Below are 22,221 nucleotides of genomic sequence, written 5' to 3'. Positions count from 1 at the left end.
GCTTTTGTTGTTTTTTCCTCTTGATTGTTGGTCATATGACCTTGCCTCTTCACATGTGTAGGAATTCTTGATTGTAGGTATGATACTGTGTATAAAAGACCCATAGAGGTTCCAGATATTATTCTATTCCACAAGAAAAAGTTTCACCTTTTGCTCCTGCTTGTGGATGAACTGTGTCTTTCCAAAATTCATATATTGGTACTCTAACACACAATGTGATTGTATTTAGAGATGGGGTCTCTAAGGAAGTAATTAAGATTAAATGAGGTCATAAAAGTGGGGGCCTAATCTGAAAGGATTAGTGCCCTTATAAGAAAGAGAACTCCCCCCCTCCAGCTCCTGTTCTCATGTACTGAGGAAAGACCACAGTGAGGAGACCACCAGCAAGACAGGAAGAAAACTCTCATTAGAAATTGAATTGCCCAGAACCTTGATCTTGCACTCCCAGCCTCTAGATCAATGAGAAATAAATTCCTGTTTATGTAAACTACCCAGTCTACAGTATTTCATTATGGAAGCCCAAGCAGACAAAATGCCTCTTTTAGGCAGAGAATGGGGCCTAATCCAATCAGGCACTAGACTGGGGTAACATTTTAGTAAGATTCAGTCTGCTTCTGGTTTACTCATGGTCCTGGTGCATGGCTACCTGGGGCTTTTCACTGCAAGCATGGTGGCTCTTGGCCTCTTTAGTGCTGAAAGGCTTCAGGAGATACATTTCTGCCCTTCAGAAGTTTTCAGCTTTTTCTCTACCTGTCACATGCAACTTTAATATTTGACAAATGTCTTTAGCAGGAGACTGGCCATGGGTTTGAGATAAACCTCTTCCCTGCTGAGAATTTGTTTTCTAAGTTTTGGGAGACTGTGGGAAATTCCAATACTGTGGGGAGAACCAGGCATGCATTTGAGGCTTCTCAAGTATCCAGCACTCCTCCAGATTGCCAGAAGCTCTACTGGTTGCTCTTCTTCCAGCAGAGCCCCTCTACCTTGGTGGAGCCCAAGGATCTGTGCATCCCCCAGACTGACCAGTGCCCCAGGAGAAAAGGAATTGGCTATCATCAGATCCCCTCAGATCATTCTCTCTCTCTCTCTCTCGAGATTTGATTCATTTAGACTTCATTGCTTTCACAGCTCTCTGATGTTCCTGAAAATGACTTTTGTAATATTTTCTGTTTGTTTAAGAGTAAGAGTATTAGCCTATTGCTATTAGCACTATACTTCTCAGAAGCAGAAGTCCTTCTTTACACCATTTCTAATATTTACAACAACTCTTGACTTCCTAAAGGGTTTAACAGAACTGAACCGTGTGCTTGTTGGAATGAGCAAATAAATAAATAATGCTGATTTTGCCTGCTTCTTGATCTTAACTGAGTTAAATTTTCTACTCTGTTGGGCAAGGGAAAGGAGACAACACTATTTTGGTGAAACAGCGAAAGTGCTGTGGTCAAGAATCAGAAATATGTGTCAAAGGCCATGTTTGTGAAGCAGGAACCAATCGGACCCTGTAAGTTTAGGCTCTTGGACTTTCAGTTTTTATTTTCACTAGGTTTTGCTTTTCAAGTTCTCCACTACCACCATAAGGTGGGAAGTAGTGGGTGCAATAGTTGCTTACTAGCTTGTGATCTGTCTTCCTAACTAGACTCCAGGAGGGCAGAGACGTCTTGAATGCTATTTTATCTTCAGGATCCAGCAGCATGTCCAACCTATAGTAGGTGCTCAAATCATTTGGATGAATGAATAGATGAATGAATATAACTAAACTTTTTCACAGTCTGGATTGCTAGCAGATCAATCTGATTGAATGCATAAATTAGAAATAAAACTTGATGGAAATAATGACAGTTACTAACATTGATACACGTATTATGCATTGACTTTGAGAAACTTGAGAACTACTTTAACAATAAACTGTGATCTAAAAGAAACAGAAGTAAGGGGCACCTGGGTGGCTCAGTCGATTAAGCAACCAACTTCAGCTCAGGTCATGATCTCATGGTTCATGAGTTCCAGCTCCACGTTGGGCTCTGTGCTGACAGCTCAGAGTCTGGAGTCTGCTTTGGATTCTGTATCTCACTCTGTCTCTTCCCCCTTGTGCTCTCTCTCTCTCTCTCAAAAATAAATAACCATTAAAAAATAAAGAAATAAATAAAAATAAAAGAAACAGAAGTTCAAGGATACATTCTATCACATGGTCATTTATGAGGTTAAATTGTCCTAAAATCCCTCAAATAAAATAACATCCTATCCATTAGAGTAAGAAGAACTTTGGAGAAAATAAACCACAAGCAAAACTGCAAAACGTAGATAACCTTGGAAATATTCTCAACTTCCAGTGCTAACTGTAATTGTTGGCCGCTTGGAACCTGGCAAAGCACTTTCATCAATAGTTGTATTATACATATCACCACCAAATAAGATCATACAAACTGAAGTTATTCTGAGGAAACCAGAGTTAACCTTGTATATTATTTATCACTTCCTTCTTCTCCTCTGGAGACTTCTTCCGTCAGATTTTTGTAAAAGCAGTATAATTTTCTTAAAAATTGCAAGGCTATATGAAATGATTGATTCTTGCTAAAAATCTGGGGAGAAAACAAATCAATTTTAGATGTCTGTAAGTGAAATAATAATAATGAAAACATTATAATGTGTGAACATATACATTTTCTTTATATGTTGTTGAAAATGTTCAACAGCAGGATAATTGGCCATAGGGGATGATTCATGATAAATAATCCAAAAGTCCATACCCTTACAATGTAATTTTCTAAGTCAATCACAAATGATGCAATTATGAGAGAAGCCATATTAAGAAGCAAAGGATATGGGCTTTGGAATAAAACAGTTCTGAATTCAAATCTTTGCCCTAGTGTTACTAGTGATGTAACTAACTTCTCTGAACATCATTGTTTTCATTTGTAAACTGAGAATTATTGAGAGAGCTCAGAGGAGCCATCTGTCATATAGGAGGATAACTAGGGCTACCTAGTAGAAAAAGCAAGCATTTATCTAATAAAGGAGAGGAACTGCATAGATCAACCAGAGCACAGGGAGAGACAAAGACAAAACAAGGAAAGAAAGAGGCAGAACTATGATACGATATTCATTCTTTTAACCATAGAGTAGAAATCTCAGGAGCAAAGTAGGACTCTGCCCAGATAGAAATAAAGGTCTTGATCAAAGGTACATAATTACACTTTACATCAGATTTCCCTGACAATAGGATCTATACTTTGACATGATGACATTACAAGGAAAACAGTTCCTTCTAATTGTATTTGTTTTGCCTTAAGAATTATGTGGGAGAGAGTTTGGAAAGGGATTAGGTTACACACAAAGATGTATATCAAGATGGAGAATATTAGGCGGGAATGGTTGTCATGCTCTGCTGATGACCTGCTGCTTCTTTTGAAGGGCTGAGTTTGGTGACAGACAGAGGTAAATAATAGATCGAGTAGTTGCACATCTACATTTTGTCACCTAGTCTAGTCAGACTGCTGCTTGGAAGGAAACTCCAGAAATCAGGGTTCCAGGACTGGAAAGTGGCAGGTGCCCCCCCTCCTGGCACTTGCTCATAGAGGTTTGGAACATGCTGGCCTCCCAGAGGGCTCTCCTGGTTCTTACAACTACCTTGGAGGATGGGGTCTGCCTGGGGAGGAACAAGAGAGCAGAATGGTCCCTTGGGATAAATGTGCCAATCTCTGATGTTCTGAGAATTAATTGAAAAAACTTAGGAAAGTACTTAGTGCAGGGTACCTGGGTGGCTCAAGTCAGTTAAGTGTCAGACTCTTGATGTCGGCTCAGGTCATGATCTCATTATCGTGAGATCAACCCTCAAGTTGGGCTCTATGCTGACAGCATGGGGCCTGCTTGGGATTTTCTCTCTCCTTCTGTCTCTGCCCCTCCTCCCCCACTCTCTTCCTCTCACTCTCTCTGTCAAAATAAATAAAAAATAAATTAAAAAATGTACTTAGCACATTAGTACATAATAAGTGGTGGTTTTCTTACTATCTCTTTTAGCATTTACCATAGGTTACACATTTACTTTTAAAAAATATTTTAAAGTGTTTTTATGTCTTATTTTAAACCTTAACCTACCCATCAGGGCAATATTAGATATATGTGTTTGTAGATAAACTCAGATAAATCGATATACAGTTGACCTTTGAACAACATGGGTTTGAACCGTTGTAGGTCCACTTAGATGGGATTTTTTTGATAAATACAGTACAGTACTGTGTTTTCTTTTCCTTATGATTTTCCTAATAACATTTTCTTTTCTGTAGCTTACTTTATTGTAAGAAGACAGTATATAATACATATAACATACAAAATATGTGACAATCAACTATTTATATTATTGGTAACGCTTCCAGGCAACAAGTAGGTTATTAGTAGTCAGGTTTTCAGAGAGTCAAAAATTATATGAGGATTTTCAAATGCACTGGGGGATTAGTCTCCTTAACTCCCTCACTGTTCAAGGATCAATTGTTTGTGACTTACAAACTAGTCTCTGGCTTAAGTTGCTTGCCCAAAATTCACTCTATTATTTGGGGGCTTAGGAGTTTTCAAATGAAAACATTAAAAACATAACTGAGATTTTTAGAGTAAGGAAAACAAAAAGCACTCTAAAAATTGACTTGCTCACCCCTCTCTGCCACTAGACAGTGAGAACATGTCTTACTAGGCTGTGTATACCAAGTCTGCAGTTCTTGAAAATTTTTGTTATTAGAAAAAAAGGAAGGAACGAAGGAAGGAAGGAACAAATGAACGAAGTAAAGAAGGAACAAAGGAGGGAGGGAGGAAGCAAGGAAGGAAGTGGCGAGGGAAGGAGGGAAAAAAGAAACACCATTTAAAACTGGACAGCAACATGCAGAAGGATGAAACTAGACCACTTTCTCACACCATTCACAAAAATAAACTCAAAATGGATAAAGGACCTGAATGTGAGACAGGAAACCATCAAAACCTTAGAGGAGAAAGCAGGAAAAGACCTCTCTGACCTCAGCCGTAGCAATCTCTTACTCGACACATCCCCAAAGGCAAGGGAATTAAAAGCAAAAGTGAATTACTGGGACCTTATGAAGATAAAAAGCTTCTGCACAGCAAAGGAAACAATCAACAAAACTAAAAGGCAACCAACGGAATGGGAAAAGATATTTGCAAATGACATGTCGGACAAAAGGCTAGTATCCAAAATCTATAAAGAGCTTATCAAACTCCACAAAAAACAAATAATCTAGTGAAGAAATGGGCAGAAAACATGAATAGACACTTCTCTAAAGAAGACATCTGGGGGCGCCTGGGTGGCGCAGTCGGTTAAGCATCCGACTTCAGCCAGGTCACGATCTCGCGGTCCGTGAGTTCGAGCCCCGCGTCGGGCTCTGGGCTGATGGCTCAGAGCCTGGAGCCTGTTTCCGATTCTGTGTCTCCCTCTCTCTCTGCCCCTCCCCCGTTCATGCTCTGTCTCTCTCTGTCCCAAAAATAAATAAACGTTGAAAAAAAAAATTTTAAAAATAAAAAAAAAAAAAAAAAAAAAAAGAAGACATCTGGATGGCCAACAGGCACATGAAAAGATGCTCAACGTAGCTCCTCATCAGGGAAATACAAATCAAAACCACACTCAAATATCACCTGACGCCAGTCAGAGTGGCCAAAATGAACAAATCAGGAGACTATAGATGCTGGAGAGGATTTGGAGAAACGGGAACCCTCTTGCACTGTTGGTGGGAATGCAAATTGGTGCAGCCACTCTGGAAAACAGTGTGGAGGTTCTTCAAAAAATTAAAAATAGACCTACCCTATGACCCAGCAATAGCACTGCTAGGAATTTACCCAAAGGACACAGGAGTACTGATGCATAGGGGCACTTGTACCCCAATGTTTATAGCAGCACTCTCAACAATAGCCAAATTATGGAAAGAGCCTAAATGTCCATCAACTGATGAATGGGTAAAGAAATTGGGGTTTATATACACAATGGAGTACTACGTGGCAATGAGAAAGAATGAAATATGGCCTTTTGTAGCAACGTGGATGGAACTGGAGAGTGTGATGCTAAGTGAAATAAGCCATACAGAGAAAGACAGATACCATATGTTTTCACTCTTATGTGGATCCTGAGAAACTTAACAGGAACCCATGGGGGAGGGGAAGGAAAAAAAAAAAAGAGGTTAGAGTGGGAGAGAGCCAAAGCATAAGAGACTCTTTTTTTTTTTTAATTTTTTTTTAACGTTTATTTATTTTTGAGACAGAGAGAGACAGAGCATGAACGGGGGAGGGTCAGAGAGAGGGAGACACAGAATCTGAAACAGGCTCCAGGCTCTGAGCTGTCAGCACAGAGCCCGATGCGGGGCTTGAACTCACGGACCGCGAGATCATGACCTGAGCCGAAGTCGGCCGCTCAACCGACTGAGCCACCCAGGTGCCCCCATAAGAGACTCTTAAAAACTGAGAACAAACTGAGGGCTGATGGGGGGTGAGAGGGAGGGGAGGGTGGGTGATGGGTACTGAGGAGGACACCTGTTGGGATGAGCACTGAGTGTTGTATGGAAACCAATTTGACGATAAATTTCATATATTTAAAAATAAATAATAAAAAATAAATAAATAAATAAATAAATAAATAAATAGATAAAACAATAAAACAGTGTCTCTGTTTAAAAAAAAAAGAAAAAGAAAGAAATACCATTAAAAAAATGCTTCCATCCTGGGGATTTCAGACCTTTACTTTTAGGGACCATTCTTCCCTTTTCAGTTCTGAATAGTAAGTAAACCATGTAGAACTACCTTCTCATGGAATCTCCCTAAAACCTAAAGTGGGTTTTCAAGGGAAACTAGCAGGATTATAAAGAGGTTATGAGTAAGAGACTAGAGTGTTGTGATGAAATCAGTGTACCATGTTTATTGGATCATTTTAAATGTCTGTGATCTTTAAAATAAAAGATTGCACTTTATTACAGCAACTGAAAATGCCATTAACTTTGCAAGCATATAACTGTTTCTGGTCTCAGGATTTCATAATAGAATTTACTTTTCATTAAGAAATAAAATTTTATATCATTGTAGGCTATGTGTTCCCCAAAACATATTTCAGTTGTTCACTAAACATCAAGAAAAGGGGCAAGGCTGAATCTTGTGGACTGCACACCTAAGGATTTATGGGGCTAAATGGTCATTGTCCCTAATTATTATTTTTCAGACAAAGAGATACAAAGTCACTGGGGGAAAAAAGTTGATTGTTTTTTTCCTGAATTAGAACTCTTAATAGCGAGTGACAGAAACACACATCAAAGTGGTGTAAAAAGAAATAGAACAAGAGAAAAGAACAACAAAAAGGAATTTATTGGCCTAATTATCTAAGTTGTATGTAACTCTCACTTCAGGCATGGCCAGGTCCAGGGTTCGACATAATACTAGGATTCAGTTTTCTTCTGTTTCTTTACTCAGATTTTCTCTATATTGGCTTAACTCTCAGACCCTTTCAGTGCTGTGGACCTTACAAGCTCTATAGAGACGTAAATACTTCCATCCTCAAATCAAGGAAGGAAGGAAGGAAGGAAGGAAGGAAGGAAGGAAGGAAGGAAGGAAGGAAGGAAGGGAGGGAGAGATGAAAGGAATAAAAAGAGTCCCCCCCACCACCATGGTCCCAACAAAAGTCCCAAATTTGAGTCTCAGTGATTTAGCTGGGGTAGTGTGACCAATGGCATCCAGGATGTGAAGCTTCTTTCTGTTCAGTTCTATATTAGATCATATACCACTCCAGAGGTCACAAGGTCAAGGGTGAAGTCCTACCCAATCCTAATGTTATTTGTTTACAATTACTGTACCTATGTGTGTTTCCTCTAGTGCAGGCCTGGCCTCTCTACCATGTTTGAATTCTGCCTTTGGGTAAGTCATTTCTGAGTAGTCAGTCAGCTTATATTGTTATGCTAGCAATACACACCTAGCTTTATCTCTTTCTTAAGCTTATCAAACTTGGCTTGCTGTATATTAAAATTTGGCTCTGCAGGGAACACCATGATAATTTGGGTTGTTGCAAGAAAGGAAAATATGTGCTGGAGATAACATCATTGAGAAGATGTGTGTTAGTTTGCTTTGAGGGATGAGTCTGATTTCTCTGTGCATGGGACTTAATTGGATTTTAAAGTTGCTATTGCTGAAGCATAGCTATAGAAAACTTGGGGTATATTATAAGTTTGTTTTTCTGTTATTAACAGATAGAGGGAATATAATATTAGCCTATTTAATGAATTTGTAAACATATTTTATGATTCATGACATAAATGGCAAGGGTCAGTAAGGTGGTCATATCAGCAATGCTGACTCCAGAAGTTTCTGTAGGTAGGACATTTGCACTATGTAACAAGGCAATGAGAAAAATGTAAATTTGAAATTATAAAATTAGATTAATGTTTTGGTCCTACACTTACTATTTGTAGCGCCCTGGACAATTTACTTAATCCTCATGTAACCCTCCATGTCTTTACCTATCATGACAATAACAACATATGTCCTACTTGTCTTAGTCCATTCAGTACTGAGCGACAGCAAAATACCACAGACCAGGTGGCCTATAAGCTAATAGGCCTATAAGCAAACAGATAAACTCAGATAAATCAATATACAGTTGACCTTTGAACAACTGAAACTTACCACATTTCTGGAGGCTGAAAGTCAAGATCATAGTGCCAATATGGTCAGATGAGGTCCCCCTTCCATGTCACAGACTTCTCATTGTGTCTTCCCATGGAATAAAGAGATAAGATCTCTGGAGCCTCTTTTAAAAGGCATGAACTCCATTCATGAAGCTTCACCCTTATGAACTAACTACTTCCCAAAGGCCTGACATCCTAACTCTATCATCCTTGGGGGGATAGGATTTCAATATATGAATTTGTGGTGGGGGAGGAGAGACACATACATTCAGACTGTAGCACTAACTTACAGGGCTGGTTTGATGTTGGAATAGAATAAAGTACTTATATTATACTCATTCATTCCCATGTCTCTCCTATAAATGAAATGCCTTAATAGAAAGTCAAAGTGTGCCCAACTACTTTATTGGATGAATAGATATATAAATGAACCAATGATCAAACAGATGAATGAATTAATGATAGCTGTAGAGGGAAATAGAAAATACTGTTCAGCACTGGCTCAGGGAAGTTCTGAGATTGACAATATTCTAACAATATTTCAGAATGTAGAATCCCTGTATTTGACTCTGCATACCTTTTCTTAGATTGCTCTTAGTAGAAAAGAAGCTGAAGATCAAGATGTGGAAAGAATAGCAAATCTCTTAGTGAAGAAACAGTCAAGAAAATTACTGCTCTCTTAAAGAGAAACATTAATTAAAGGTAAGACACAGACAAGAAGTAAAATGGAGAACTTACAAAAGTAAATTATATTATAATTAACACTTAGTAATTTTTCTAAATTTTGGAGCATGATTATCTTGTTCCAGAGGCTCTCAAATTAAAGTCTTTCTGAAGGAAGCCTTTGAAATCCCTGGAGATGACTTTTTACCTTTTTATAAAGGTTATTTTCACCCCATTCAGATTCTCTGCACGAGTTCATGTGATCTGTAGTTCAGGAAAATGGGAATGGATTTAGGTAAACCTGAGACTACCTGCTTATTTACAATGACATCAATTGGGAGGGCGGGGATGGTCTCCACCATGGAAAAATATTCCATATGTGTGATTATCTGATCTCCAGAATTATGGTTTGTTTAACCATTTCTGGTGAGAAAAATATCTCTCTGATTACTATTGCTAAATCTTGGTGACCATAGAAAAATTCCAATGTCTATACAAAACTGCATATGGGTGTTTGAATAGGGGAGTAAATATTATGGAGAGAGGGTACTGATGCCAAAGGATTTTGAGACAGGTACTATATTATACTCTTCTCGGTTTTTCTGATTAACATATTTGTATTCTATTCCTCATGGCTATAACTACACAGAATGCATGATAGAAACACTTTCACATGTTCATTCAGCCACAAGTACAAGCATGAGGCAAATTACCACCAAGAACCTCTGCAATTTGTGTCAGGGAAGAGAAATATATGGAAGTGGGAAGAAGTCTCTGTGATCACATTTTGATTTTCTCAGAATACCTTGTAGATGAGGGATGTTTCTCAGCTCTGTGCCAAAATTTTAGAAACTGAAGGTGGTTGGTGAAGAGATAGAAGAATCTTGGTTCTCACCCCCACCCCTCCACTGGGAATATTCTGTTTACACTTCCTAGCCCAGAGTACAGGGAAGAATCCAAAGTTACCACAATAATTTCTAGACTGGTAGCAAAGGCAACAGTGTACTGGGGGTGGGGTTTGGGGAAAGATCAGGATCTTCATTGCTCCTTCCCATTCATGGGCATAATCACTAACCCTATGGGTTGGCTGGAGGGGACAACCAGTAATGAAGTCATTACAGAAATAAACTTAGTAATCCAAAGGAAATGGGATAAAAACATGAGCTGAGAATTCACATATACACAAAAAGCAAATGGCTTTTAAACACATGAAAATAAACTAAATCTCTCTAATAAAGAAAAATAAGGCAAAGTGAGACTACGGTGAGATACCATTTTCACATGACAGATTTAGTAAGACCCAAAAATTTTATGCTTCAGTGGATAGATGGGGGTGAAGGCCATGTTGGTGGAAATGGAAACTGATAAAATTTTTGGAAGTCTGTTTGGATATATCTACCAAAATGTGAAATGAACAGAGCAAAACTTATGATACACACACATCTCTAGGACTCTTACAGATACAGTCACCCTAATGTACAAAACCATATGTACAATGATATTTATTATAGCACAAATACTATTTGTAAAAACAAAAGAATGTGGACAGTCTAAACATCTGACAACAAAATGCTAAAATAAATTTATGCCTGTACAATAGGATATCATGCAATCTTTAAGGAGAGGGAGGTTCTGATCTGGACTGATTTTCAGGATATTTTGCCAAGTGAAATAAGGTAGATACAGGAAAGGGCAGATATTCTGCTCCTCTTCTTCATTCACTGTCCTCCACCCTTTCCCCCAGATAAGAGAGACAGGCCTTTCTTTCAGATAAGACAAACTCAGTTCAGCCTCAGGGCCTTTGTACTTGCTAGCTCTTCTATCTGGACTGTCAAGATTTTCACATAGTTGGCATCTGCTCATCTTTTAGGTTTTAGTGCAAATTCCTCCTCTATAGAGAGAACTTCTACCTACTAGTAACCATATCTTATTGAAGGAGTTAGCCTATTTTGCTAGAAACTATGTGATATTACTAATATGTTTGTGAAATAGAGTCTATAAATAGCTACAGTGCCCCAACGCCATCACTTGTATTGAGTCACCCGGTTTGATTTTCTTCATAGAACATAGCACTACTTAAAAACATCTCATTTTAAAAATTGTTTTATAGGGTTATTACCAACCTCTTGCACACACTGCAACTTATTAGGATTTAAGGTCCAAAAGGACAGGAGTTTTGTCATGTTCATCTCTATGACTCCAATATTCAGAACTGTGCCCAATACAGAGAGTAGGGTTTTTTGTTTTTTGTTTTTGTTTTTTGTTTTTTGTTTTTTGTTTTTTGTTTTGTGAGAGACAGCACACACGTGCACAGGCACAAGCAAGCAGGGGAAGGGCAGAGAGAGGGGGAGAGAGATAATTTTTTTTTATGTTTATTTATTTATTTTGGGAGAGAGAGAGAAAAAAAGCACAAGTGGGGAAGGGGCAGAGAGAGAGAGGGAGACAGAGAATCCCAAGCAGGCTCTGCAGTGTCAGCGCGGAGCCAGACATGGGGCTCAATCTTACGAACCTGAGATCGTGACTTCAGCTGAAATCAACAGTCACTTAACTGACTGAGCCACCCAGCCGAAGAGAGTAGGTTATTAATAAATGTTGAATAAATGGGTGAATAAAGGGGATTCCATATATGCAAAAAATATTTCTGGGAAGTACCAAGAAAATGTTAGTCTGCTTCTTCCAGGGGAGGATCAGGAAGGAAACTCATGTTCTGGTTTCAGCATGAGAGAAAAACCAGGTGAGACAGCATGCCTGACCTAAGTCTGCTAATAGGCTAGGAGAAGTTACTTTGCCCTCGTAGGACCATCGTAATAATGCCTCCTTAATAGTCTTCACTTTATATTCATTCAAGAACTGCATACCTGCTGTGAAAGCAGAGTTGTCACCTCACATTGAAAATCAAGGAATATTCAGAAGCCATTTCTCAGCTCCAAGCTTACCTTCTCTCCTGGTGAATTGGACTTGCTCAATCTGAATCTCCAAGACTTCCTTGCCAACTGGCTTCCTGTCAGGTTCTACCAATGGGAATCACCAGAGGAATATCGGAGGCAACAAGGAGATGAGGAGGGGTTTATTTTCTCTTTCTACTTTCTGTAAGCAATCTTCAGTAATAACCCACAATAATACTTAGCTACCTTCCTCCAGCATTCAGAGTTCCTTTCTCACCAAGCTGCCTGGTAACAGCCAAGTTGAGACCCTTGGCAATCCTCGTAGGGGGCACATAGCATTTCCTTACCAACTGTGCTACTCCTCCTGTGCCCTGGGAGAACCCAATGGGCTGTGTGTGCCCCTCCTCTAGAGTTCAAACACCAGCTGCATGGAGATTTATTCCAGAGGCCTAGCCACTAGATCTGTAGAGCCCCTCCTCCTAGCTCTGGTTAATGGCCTCTTCCTTAAGTTCTCCAAGTTTGAGAGTAGTAGCTGCTTCCTACTGACATTAGTTTCTAGGCACCTCAGCATCTTCCTTTTGCTCCTTCAGCCTTCCAACTTCCACATAACCAGTTCCCTATACAGTTGAACTTCAAATACCATGGGTTTGAACTGCACAAAATACACTTACAAGCAGATTTTTTTCGTTAAGTACAGTACATTACTGTAAATGTATTGTTCCTTATCATTTTCTTAATAATATTTTCTGTTTTGGGGGTGCCTGGGTGGATCAGTCGGTTAAGCATCCAACTTCAGCTTAGGTCATGATCTTGCAGTCTGTGAATTCAAGCCCCTGTGTCAGGCTCTGGGCTGACCGCTCAGAGCCTGGAGCCTGCTTCTGATTCTGTGTCTCCTTCTCTCTCTGCCCCTCCCCCACTTACACTCTGTCTCTGTCTCTCAAAAATGAGTAAACTGTTAAAAAAAAACCCTTTTTTGGGGCGCCTGGGTGGCGCAGTCGGTTAAGCATCCGACTTCAGCCAGGTCACGATCTCGCGGTCCGTGAGTTCGAGCCCCGCGTCGGGCTCTGGGCTGATGGCTCAGAGCCTGGAGCCTGTTTCTGATTCTGTGTCTCCCTCTCTCTCTGACCCTCCCCCGTTCATGTTCTGTCTCTCTCTGTCCCAAAAATAAATAAACGTTGAAAAAAAAATTAAAAAAAAAAAACCCTTTTTTAATAAAAAAATAAATATTTTCTGTTCTCTAGCTTACTTCACTGTGAGAATATAGCATATAATACAGATAACATATAAAATATGTATTAATTGATTGCTATCGATAAGGCTTCATTCAACAGTAGGCTATTTGTAGTTAAGCTTACGGGGAGTCAAAAGTTTTATGTGGATTTTTGACTACACAGGGATTGGCACCCCTAACCCCTGCATTGTTCAATTTAATTCTAATTATTGTGATTTCTTTTTCCTTCCTGGAAAGTCACCAGTGCAATACTTATTCTGGGCCTTCTCTTGGTCTGTGCTCTTGCCCTGGGCAAACTTCATTAATCTTGACCCATCTATACCCCTCAAAATGCATATGCCACTTCCTGTCTGCTGCTTACATCTTTGTGTCTAATATATACCTCAAAATTTATCTTGTCAAAAGATGAATTCCTGGTGCACCCATCTTTTCCTCTACCAAAATTTGCCATCTTGGTAAACGGCATTTGTTTAATCCGTTCATTTGTTCAATCCTAAATCCTAGCAGCTACCCTTGCTTCCCATCCTTGCCTGGCTGTTCACATCCAGTGACATCCATCAGTATGCCATCTTGACCCACCTCCCAAACCACACACCTGTCTATCCCTTTCCATCTCCATGTCATTACCCTAGTCTAGGTTATCATTATCTGTCACTCTGCCTCTTATAAGTTGCCTTCTAAGTGGTTTCTATCTTTTAACGCTCTCCTCCCTAGAGTTGTTTTTCTACATCAGGGTCATAATAATATTTTTTAAATGTAAGTCGCAATGAAAATTAAATCCAGACTCCTAACCATGGTCCTATAGGATCCGATTCCTGCCAGCACTTCCAGCCTCATCTCTTACCGCTACCTGCTGGCACTAACTGTGCTCTCAGCACAAAGGCCCCTTTCCTGTCTCACACCACATCAAGCTTTTTACAGACTGAGGTCCTTGCCATTCACTGCCTCTTATACCAGGAAGTTTATTCTTTTGGTTGTTCACATGGTCTGTGCTCTCATATTTTCAAGGAGGCTTTTCCTTACCAAATCGAAAATAGCCTTCCTCCCCTGCTTCTTTTCTAGGACAGAATCTAATTTATCTCCTTCATACTTTTATCTATAGATTATTTGTCCTTTCCTGTGTTTGTTGATACTGTTGTATCTCCAGCATTCTCAGCACCTATTTCCTGAAAGGTTCTCAGTGACTATTTGCTGACTAAATTATTGAATAAATGATTTTGGTATCCTCTAATTTAAAGCACTCCAATATCCAAGTCCTAAAACTGTGTAAAGCTTTTCACTACATTGGAATGGAAACCTATAGGATTAGGTTTGTCTTCCATCTACTCTCCTTTCCTATCACACTTTCTACCAAATTTCTTGAGGAAAAGAATCTTAAAGGGCCAAGCCTTGGTGACATGACTGGCATTTTCTTTGGATAAATAATGCATGATTATAAGTCAAAGATGAAGATACAATAGAATCTATGAGATTTTAACAACAGTGAGAACCATGCCCTTTAAAAATATGTAGAACAAGATGAAACAAATGTTTGCAGTAGATGTTCAGGTGCTCTTCCCTAAAAATAACATACGTAACCACAAATCAATGTTTAAAACCAGATGGTTAATGAAGGCCAGCCAGGAAACTCCTATAATTCACAGTAATGAGTATGGTTATATGTTCCAATTATAAACTAAATTACAGCATGACACACGGTATCTATTTCAAATAACAGTAACTTGATTGTTTCATATTTTTCAAAGTTCCAAACTTAATTTACAGGGAAAAATGTTAGAAAGCCTGATTGATGAAATTAATCATTCCCACTTAGTCAAATGGAATATTTTATTAACAAGACCTATTCAAATGTCAGATGTCATCAGAAAGAAAGCAATACTCAAACCCAAATAAAAGTTAAGATCTTTCAAAACAGGAAAGAAGTCTCATCACTATGGTTGATGGTTGAAGAGAAATATTTTTTTCCCTCAACCCTTTGATGTCTTTATAAATAGGACCCTAGGGAAAAAAATATTCTGTTGAGCCAAGAGCTTTAGGGGCACTACTACTATAGATAAATGCCAGGGATTGAATTTTACTTTAGTTTTGACAGCAAATATTTATTTTTACCTTAATATTCACCTTGATCTCAGAGAGGTAGTTTGAAAAGGCATTCCAACTTACCCTAAGTGATTGGGGCAGGAGCACATTGAAATATAGATGATTGAATGTGATTTATATGGAGTCATTCTGCTCATGGGAGACAAGTTACTCTGGGCCACCTTCTCGTAAAAGGATAGAATGCTCAGGATTGAATACTAAGAAAACAAGGGCTTCAATACCCATCATCATTTCCATCTAATTTGAAGTTTGCTACTAACACAATATATATTTGGAATACAAACCATTATGATAGATATGTATGTTTGATGCTTCATATTTTTGTCATTTTTATTAATCTATTATTTTCCCTTAGAAATTTTTAAGCATCCTTTTGCCCAAAATGTGGCAAGACTATAGTCAGACATGCTTGGGCAAATTCTGTTCTTATATAAGATTTCTGAATGGACGTCAGTTATGTTTATTGAGGACTGGAGGTTTATTTTCTGAATTGTGTAAGGCAGAGGATCTTTGGTCTGGGAACAAAAATAAAAAGTTGAGGGTATGAGTACTATATCGAAAATTGGAGAATTAACTAAATTTAGCCATTTTCCACCACTCTGCTTCCCATATGCTGGTAGCCAGGCCTTCATCATCCAGAGAAGAGATTAAAGGTCTTGTAAACAATATCAACTCAAGAGGAAGTTAAAGATGCTGCCATCAGAAATCAGTCAAGTAGATAACCCAACCTGATTACCCTCCAATGACATTCAGAATCTATAAGACACATTAATGCACTCAGTACTAGAAACTATGAAAAGACAACGTATGCCCATGTGAGAAGAGAATAATACATCTGCATATATAATTATATAAAAATATTATAAAATATGAGAAGACAACCAGGGGTTACCAGACAGTGGAAACTAGCATATAATTTGAAAGCTAGAAACCAAAACAAACAGATTTAAAGCAACTTGGAGATAATAGAGACTGTGCAGGAAAAAGGAAACCTAAAAATAAAAACAAAACAGCATTAATATTACAGAAATGAGAGATCGTGAAGCCAAAAGCAAGAACAGGATGCTATAATACAGATTCAGTTCAGTCAGATTACAAAAAAGAGCTTTTACAAATGAAAAATATTATAGTTAAAAATGAAAAGAGAGGAGCTTTCAGGAAGACTCCTGAGAGATTTAGATTATGGTAGGAAAGAGGTTGAGTAGTGATTACACACATAGAAAACGAAGCAAATGAAAACAACTGTAACCCTAGGGAAAACAAAATGCTGTGCAGAAAAAGAATAGTGCTCATAGTGTAAACTATGTCTCATCTAGAAACAGAATTTTTGTAGTCATAACAATGTATTAACATGTAAATATTAATTTAACCAAAACTACAATATAACTGTACTGGAGGAGAAGGAAATGAGAAGACCATGCGTATGTGGAGAGAGAAGGGAGGAAGAAGAGGCAAGACAGATACATGGTCTCATCTTCTATAATAGGAAGTCAGTTAACAATGCCAGAAATGGAAAAGTTGAAAAGGAGCAACAAAGAATGCTACTAGAGTCAGGAAGCCAAATGGCAACATAATCAGGTGAAAGTGATGAAAGTGATTAATTCTGGGGAGGACAAAAGTTGAAGAAGGGGTGCAGTTATGCAGTGTTCCATAGCAAACCTTATAAACTAGGAGAGTCGTCAGATACTGTATATGACCGACCTTAACTATGAATAAAAACTGAAAGGAAAAGGAGGGTGAAGACGTGGTGGAGGCAGTGACCTGCCTCAGGATCAGTGAATACAAGGGAAAGAGATCTGGGCTGGTGATGGTTTAACGTTAGATCTCCAAGTGTCTCCAGTATCGATAACATGTGGGAAGAGAGAAGTCACTGCCCACGTGGTGAGCAGAGCAGAGGCACATGGCTTAGTGCAGGTGTCATTGATGGTACTTAAGGATCCTTGGCCTCCAGCTGTGTCTTGTTTGTTAATTTCTGGCTTTGCCTGAACATAGACGGGTGACCTTGGACAAGTCAGCTAATCTGCATGCCCCGTTAGCCTAGCTGTTTCTCATTTTGTATGCTTCACAGTGTGTAGCAGAGAGCTTTGTAGAGAGTAAGCACCCAGAGGCTTCTTTATCAATTATCTGGATTGCTATTTTCTTTCGGAAAATGTTCCCCATATTTAAACAAATACGTAAAATATATTTTTGTAGAATGTGTTTGGAAACTGACAAGACGTAGAGGTAGTCCTGAGTGATCAGCGCATGAAGCTTTTACATAATAACCCACACGTGAACAAAATGTTTTTGAAATTCCTCCATTGTAATCACCCTCAAAATTCACATCACTTAAAAATGTATGCCTGTTTTTTAAATACAAAATAATACATGCTTTTTATTGAAAACTTTGAAAAATATGAAACATTTACAGAATCAATGTTAATCTTACCACTCAGAAATAATCATAAAAGAGTGTGGGTATATATTACAGTTATTTTTCTTATTTACCTACATATGCATGTATGTATAAATTTGGAAAATATACTGTACATTTTGTGACCTGATTTTTTTCAGTTAATATGTTATAAATATCTCCCCTTATCATTAAATGTAATTGTCACTATCATTTTTAATAGGTTCATAGTGTTCAACAGATGTATAATAATTCATTACCAGGTGTAGCTTAATGTTTTCCATGATTTGTTTTTAAAAATAACATTGTAATGAATAACTTATATAAATTTTGTACACATCTATTTATTTCAATGGAAGTAGAATTTCAATTTCTAGAAGTTATTTTAATTTCTAGAGGTAGAATTTCTGGAAAAGGGAGAATGTATATTTTTTAAAACTCTTATTACTACCAATTACTCTCCAACTGACTCATTCATCAGCATCCCACATTTCATACTTTTGAATACACTCAAAATTGACAAAACTTGATTTTTGGAAACACTTAAATTCCTTAGTAGATATCCTACTTTGACTCATAGATTATAAACTTTGAACTTGGAGATCACTTTTTAAAAATTCACCTTTTGTATTCCCCAAAACATCAAGAAAAAGTAATTTTGTATTAGTTCTTGGTAAATAAGGTCAGTGATCAAACTGGGTGATGCTGTTTAAGCTAAAATAATATGACTATAAAGTAATAACACTGATTGTGTACATTGCCAATAGGCTTTGGAATACAGATATATACTCACTTGTGAGCATAGAGAACAACTATTATAGAAGTCAAATGGAAGATAATGTGGGATTTCCTCTGGTGGCTTCTTGAAGTTGGTGGTTGTTTTTTCAGATTATCCAAAGGTGATACCCATTAAGTGGAATCCCAAAAGAAGAGAACACTCACATGATGACAGAAGTGCATGCTGGTTAGTGTTGTTTTACATAATGAGACAAAATTGAAGCAAATATGTAAAAGTAGATGAATAAAGTAAACCTCGATGAAAAAGCCTCTGAGAAAAACAAGCATTCCTTTTTGTTGTTTTTAATTGTCTTTTGAAAAAATAGCAAAATAGGATTCTAAAAGTGGCTCTCAAGAAAAACTTCCTTCAGCTAAAAGAGTGCTGTTCAGAAATCGGTTTTAAAACTATTCATGGTGTTTGCACCAAGGCAGGACAAACAGAAGCTTGACTTCTACCTTTCCAGGTCATGAAAGAGATGAAGTTAGATGACCTATACATAGACTATGTTAATGGCCAATTATCTCCGTCAAAGACACCGGAAGGGGTGCCTGGGTGGCTCAGTTGGTTAAGCTTTCGACTCTTGATTTTGACAGGTCATGATCTCACAATTAGTGAGGCTGAGCCCCGTGTCAGACTCTGCGCTGAGCATGGAGCCTGCTTAAGACTCTCTCTCTCTCTCTCTCTCTCTCTTTCCCTGTATTCCTCTCTCCCACTAATGGGAGCACACCTTCTCCCTCTGTCTCTCAAAATAAATAAATAAACTTTAAAAAAAGACACTGGAAATAGGACTCTACTTCCCATAAATCTGTTTAGCCTTTGGGAAGTGCTTGCCTGGCCTCTCCAACTGTGGGCATCCTTCGTGATTCACCTGGGACTCCTCCCTCAGTGCTGGGTGACACAGACTTTCTTCTGTCATTGGTAAATTCTTTCCATCAGCCAACTTGACAGCCTTCCACGTCAAGCCAGCCTAGAGGGCTGATGTAAGAAAATGAGCTCACACCTTGTGGGAAGGAGAGAGCAACTGTTTTACTTGTTTTCTGCATAGACAGAGCAATGGCAGGCTGCACATTCAGAACTCGGTCTCTAAGACAAACTTGTGAAGAGATGGGCTTGAAGGATGCCTCTGGTCCTGTATTTAAGCTTCCGTCGATAGTGTTGAGAGTTAGTAAAATTTTGGTTCTGTAGTCAAAATTATGGAGAGGACGAAGTGTGTCTTCAGTTAAAAAAAATAGAGGGGTGCCTGGGTGGCGCAGTCGGTTAAGCGTCCGACTTCAGCCAGGTCACGATCTCGCGGTCCGGGAGTTCGAGCCCCACATCAGGCTCTGGGCTGATGGCTCAGAGCCTGGAGCCTGTTTCCAATTCTGTGTCTCCCTCTCTCTCTGCCCCTCCCCCGTTCATGCTCTGTCTCTCTCTGTCCCAAAAATGAATAAACGTTGAAAAAAAAAAATAGAGATCCTTCGTCACCTACTCCAATTTGAGTACCGTTCTAGGTGTTTTCACATTTCTTAGCTCATTTAAATCCAACAGCATTCCAGGGAGGTGAGCTAACTGCCACTTTCACAAATGAAGGAACTGAGCTAAAAGAAAGGAAGCAATGTATCTAAAGTTAACCAGTTAGTAAATGGAAAAGCCAAAATGTAATCTTGGGTCTTATTAATTCTGAAACCCCTTTTAACATATCCTTTTTAACATACTATTTGCATCTTTTTGCCCCCTCTTCTCTGAGTTCCTCCTATTCAAATTGACTTTCTACCTGCTACCATGTTGGAAGGAATTTAATAATATAATTACAGTATATTACCTTTTAAAGATTTGGTTGGATTTGAATAGGAGGCAACCACCAAATGAAATTTGAGTGGTGAAATTTTAGATATCAGTGACAGATTGATGCAGGAGATGTTACACACTTACAGTCTCAGAAGAAGAGGCTGAGGTGTCTGGTGGGACACTGAAGAGTTTCAATTATAAAATAACCTGAAGTTGGGGTACCTGGGTGGCTCAGTTGGTTAAGAGTCAGACTCTTGATTTTGGCTCAGGTCATGTTCTCACAGTTCGTGGAATTGAGCCCCGCATCGGGCTCTGCACTGACAGCACATAGCCTACTTGGGATTCTCTCTCTCTCTCCCTCTGCCCCTCTTCCCCTCTCATTCTCTCTCTCTCTCTCTCTCTCTCTTTCTCTCTCAAAATAAATAAACAAACATTTAAGATAAAAATTAAAATTAAAAAGTTTAAAAAAATTGGAAATCCTGAAGTCAGGGGCCACATGTCTTTGTCCATCTCTGTTGTAGTGACATGGACAGAACATCCTTAAAATATATCTTCTGATGAGAAATGATGAAAAACTGTATTGAAGTTTCAAGAGAAAAATACATCTGAAGGAGGAGATGGTAGCAGAATGAGAATTCCTTTGTATGAACATCAATATAGTATTTTTCCCAGTCTTTCAAAAATATCACTATAAACATAAAAACCCCACCTATCCCTTTCAACCCCTAATTCATTAGCATGCACATTCAAAATAATTGAGTAGTGTAAATGAAACATTTTTCTTGTCAGTAGGTAAAAAAAAATGTGTTATGCAATTCTCTTTAACTGTATGTACTGGTGATGCCGAAAGAAATTACGAATTGAAAGTAAAAGAAAAAAAATTTTTCCGAGCTTACGTAGAAAAATTGTTAGCTCAGACCTTAAATTGAATATGCAACTGAAAAGTCTATAGATCAGATATTTAGCACTCAGAAAAAAAATGCACACAATCTGAGCTTGCAGAGGACACTTGGTTATCATTCTCAACAACCAAAACAAACATTTTTTGAACATCTAGTATGTATCAAAATCTGAACCAGACAGTGAGAAAATAGAGTAGGAGGTCCTAAAATCTATTTGGGGAGACAGAGTATGTCTGTACACCCACCTACACATTAAAAGAGAACAAAACAAAGTGGATTCCATTTTGCTGAATGTCTTCCATAAATGACCTCACTTTATCCTGTGTCTGCATTACATAATTGTTTTTGCTTATGAAGAATAATCTGTTATATTTTTCACCTTTTCACCTTATTTCCTAGCATGGGAAATAAAACCAGGGTTTTATCACAAGAGCTAATAAATAACTCACTTTTTTCTTTTTTTAAAAACTCGTTTCATTTTAAGATAATTTTTAGGCTTCTAAAAGGGTTGAAAAATAACGCATAGAGTTCCCATGTAACTTCACTTAGCTTCCCTTAATGTTAACACCTTACATAACCAAAGAGATAAGAGTGCTTATCTCTAAACTAAGAAATTACCATTGATACAATGCAATGAACTACAGACTTTATTCACATTACAGCAGTTTTTCTACTAATGTCTTTTTTATGTCCCAGGATCTAATTCAGATTCCACACTGTACTGTTTGTCATGTATCCTTAGTCTGCTCTAATCTTTAACATTTCCTCTATCTTTTGTTGTCTTTCATTACCTTGAGGCTTTTGAAGAGTATGGATCAATTATCTTGTAGAATGTTTCTCAGGTTAGGT

At 38.3% G+C, this 22,221-nt stretch overlaps 1 long non-coding RNA gene across 1 annotated transcript in view; it reads left to right on the top strand.

The window, feature by feature from the left end:
* The first annotated feature begins 7,665 nt into the window (after nt 1-7,665).
* Nucleotides 7,666-22,221, top strand: part of LOC123609494 — a 58,145-nt gene continuing 43,589 nt past the window's right edge. The window contains exons 1-3 of the long non-coding RNA XR_006717783.1: nt 7,666-7,887; nt 9,242-9,356; nt 18,814-18,889. This is a non-coding gene — a long non-coding RNA (uncharacterized LOC123609494). The remainder of the gene's footprint in view (nt 7,888-9,241; nt 9,357-18,813; nt 18,890-22,221) is intronic.

The sequence above is a fragment of the Leopardus geoffroyi genome, chromosome A1 (assembly GCF_018350155.1).
Source record: "Leopardus geoffroyi isolate Oge1 chromosome A1, O.geoffroyi_Oge1_pat1.0, whole genome shotgun sequence".
Lineage (NCBI taxonomy): Eukaryota > Metazoa > Chordata > Mammalia > Carnivora > Felidae > Leopardus > Leopardus geoffroyi.
Note: the sequence above shows the minus strand (reverse complement) of the source record. Positions and strands in the feature narration are given on the sequence as shown.